Genomic DNA, 3,505 nt, shown 5'->3' with positions numbered 1-3,505 from the left:
CCCTCTGATTGTGCAGTGGGAGCAGCTCCTTTTCTCAGCCCAGCACAGCGTCCTGCCCCTTAACCAGGGATGCAGTCAGAGACCAGTCATCACATGCCGGTGAGTTAGCACTTTCAGACGGGGGAGCTCCTGTCGCCGACAGGAATGGGATCTTCACCTTCAGAACAGACGGCGCCTGACTAATAATACAAAGAGATCATTTCAACCCGAGCTTCCTAAGGGGCGTACCCACAGAACGGAGCTGCCCCTGGGAGCTGAGATCACCTTTGTGACTGTAGGCGGGGCAGTACTCATGCATCATCTTGATCCACCCGGTGACGAATAGACACACCCTTCAATTTGGTTAAATATCCACCCCTCCCTCCTGCCTTTTCTCAAAGTTCAGTGTTTCCAAGGCTATGGTTTAATTGCGAACATTCTTCCTCTTTCTTCCTTCAGGGATGCTCATATTCTGGAGAGACCAGATGGTGTTATCTGAAGGTTAAAGCTCTGTGTTTAATCCTTTCTCAGAGTTCCAGGATAACATTATTCGTTTTCAAGCCTGGAATGCTTCACAGGAGGGCTGTTGACTTCCAGCCTGACCAGTTTTCACGTTGTGGCCTGTATGATGCACAATCGGCTTGGAATGTCTCTGTGGTGACTTCTGCAGGTGAGTCTTCCCTGTGAGTGTCTTTGAGGCTAGATTGGTCATGTCCATTTCACTGCTGACGAGGTGTTTGCATGAAAAAGGACTTTTAGATGGTTTACTCAACAGCTCTGATTAACATTTAGCCTTTGGATCCTAATGTATCAGTTATAGACATTTCATCTCCCATCATTAAACATTCCTACTGCGCAAAGGAGGATATGTCTGAGCAACATATGGGTGGAGTGGGTTTTTGAAAGAATTTAGGGTGGAGAGAATTACACAATCTTTAAGGGAAAGCATGCATTTTCACCAGGCTTGCCTCAAACAACGTTCCTGTGTGTTTACAGACCATCCCATTTTTGTACTCCAGCTGAAATGATATGCGACTCGACCGCATTCCCTCTTCCCTGGCCCTTCATGCTCCGGCGTCATTGGGATGCACTTACCCCAGACTAAACTCTAACAGGTTCCTCTCGCTGTAAGTGTGGCCGGCAAGCCAGCGCTGGCACTCCTCCCTGCAGTGGACTGTGAAGAGCCATTGCCACCTGTAGATGGACTTGAGTATTAATGAAAAGACCAGCCTTCCTAAATTGCCTCTGGACATCACTGATCTGCCATTTCAGCAATTTAAACATGCTCCAAAGAAGAAACTCTAATTAAAATAATGAAAAATCTCCATCCATCCTCATGCCACTTACATCTCTTTTATAACTGTGGACCTGTTCCAATCTGTTTTGATGTGTGCATGTAGCTTTCACATGGTTAGTTAGATGGTTGTGTGTATAGAGAGTTGTGTCCTACTTCTTTCACTTGTTCAATGCTATGACACAACCATCATATTTATTATTTTTAATAGTTACATAATATCCGGTCATTCATATGTAATTTACTTATTTCCCCCAAATTGTTAAACATCTAGATTTTTTTTTGGTCTTTGGCTTTTAAATGTTCCTATTAATGCTACTATAAACATCACTGTATGTAGTATTTTCAAAATGCATTTTCCCTGGATCAACTCCCAGAAATGGTACTAGTGAATCAAGGGATATAACTATGTTAATGACTTTTGATAGGTAGCCAAATGTTCCTCCAAAAAATACAATACAGATTTATAAGGCTACTAGTATAAATAACATCTAAGACATGTATTAAAGAAATAATTCATTATGTGTTGTTATCAAGCATAAATAAGATAATAATACATTGTGGAACTTAAAATCAAAACAAAAGAGAGTGAACAAAACAGCAGTAAACTCATAGACACTGAGAAGGGACTCATGGTTACTAGGGGGAAGGGGTTGAGGTGGGTGGGAGGGGAGGGGAAGGGGGACAAAGGGGCAGAAAAATCTCAGTCATAATATAAGTTGGTCATGGGGATGGAAGTGCAGCCTGGAGAATATAGTCAGTGGTTCTGTGACACCTTTGTATGTTGACAGATAGTAACTGCACTAGTGGGGGGAGAGGATTTATAATGTGTGACTGTTGAAACACTGTGTTGTATATTTGAAACCAATATAATATTGTGTATCAACTATACTTCAATAAAAAGCAAATTATAGTACAAAAAGAATCACCTGGGGAAATCTCAGAAAAAAAAAGATTATAGTAAAGTGCCAATGAACAGTTCAAATTAGCAAGACTTAAGGAGCAGTAGGACAGGGGAGAGGCTTAAGGAGCGCTGCCCCCTCTCATCTGCAGAGGCTCTGAGGGTGCTGATGTCACTCGTGAGGTGTTAATCATGTGCGATGTTTCTTTTTGAGAGAGATCGGGTATGGAGAGATTTTTAAGCTGGGATTGGTAGAAGGTTACGTATTGTAACAAGGGAACCCGTATCAGGGGACTCAGAGCAGTGGAGTGGAGCAAGGATGGATTTGGGATCTAGCCAGACACGGGTTGAAACCCTAGACACATTTTTTGAACCATGTTGCCTTGGACAAGTTCCATATCCTTTCTCAGCCTCACGGAGAGTTGCAAGGATTAGAGGTGGAGCATGCAGAGAGAAAACTGTCATGGTCTGCAGCAGTCTGACGCGGCGAGTGCCAGAAGACAGCACATTCCAGAGATGGTCACGGCTTTGGTTGCAAGGTCATGAAGCATACAAAGGTTATGGAGGACGAGGGTGCGGGAGAAACAGAAGACAAGGAGGGGGTGGCGGGAGAAGAGGGGGCAGAAGAGCAGCAAGAAAGAAGGGTGACGATACGGGATGGGATGGACCCCACGGCAACTGATTAGGTCCTCAGGTTTGCCCCTGGCGATGGCCCAGCACTGACAGTCCTGCAGGGGGTAATCTAAGATTTGTGGGCGCTTGAGTTCAGTGCAGTGTGACATCTCTATCTGATGTGGGAGGACAGGTTTGACCCAGTGTAGTAGAGATTTTTTATAAGTGACAGATCTGCTTGTCTGGTGGCCCAGGTGTTTGGGAGCAGGATCCCAGACAGTGAAGAATGGGCCTACGGGGCACTCTCCAGAGCGCATGGTGGTGGCTGGACAAATTGGAGAAGGTTTTGGGAGTCAGAAAAGGGGACCAATCAGGCAGGATTCAGTCTCAAGAGGAAACTGGGGAATTAATTAGGCTAAGGTAAGACACCCGGGTGTCCAGGCTGGAGAGCAAACGGATTGGGGAGAGGTAGCAGGTCCCAAGCAAGAGGATAGCCAGGCATCTGACACCAGTCAAACATTGAAGAACTAATTCCAGACACCATCTGATAGTTCATTCATTCATTTCTTCAACAATTTTAAATTGAAGGCCAGACTGCGTGCTTGGCCCTGGGAATGTAAGGGTGAGGAAATCACCGCCTTACCCTGAAGATCTCTGGTGTGGGAGACAGGTACATAGAGACAGGGTGACCAGTGCAAGGAAAAGGAAGATACTGTGGG

At 45.1% G+C, this 3,505-nt stretch overlaps 1 long non-coding RNA gene across 1 annotated transcript; it reads left to right on the top strand.

The window, feature by feature from the left end:
• Positions 1 to 343: 343 nt before the first annotated feature.
• Positions 344 to 1,797, top strand: LOC108403576 (uncharacterized). The gene is made up of 2 exons (XR_001854739.3): positions 344 to 649; positions 976 to 1,797. It is a non-coding gene; the product is annotated as an uncharacterized lncRNA (long non-coding RNA).
• Positions 1,798 to 3,505: the final 1,708 nt, after the last annotated feature.

This window comes from Manis javanica, chromosome 16, assembly GCF_040802235.1.
Source record: "Manis javanica isolate MJ-LG chromosome 16, MJ_LKY, whole genome shotgun sequence".
In the NCBI taxonomy this organism is placed as follows: domain Eukaryota; kingdom Metazoa; phylum Chordata; class Mammalia; order Pholidota; family Manidae; genus Manis; species Manis javanica.
The sequence above is the reverse complement of the archived record's forward strand: the minus strand, read 5'-3'. Positions and strand labels throughout refer to the sequence as shown.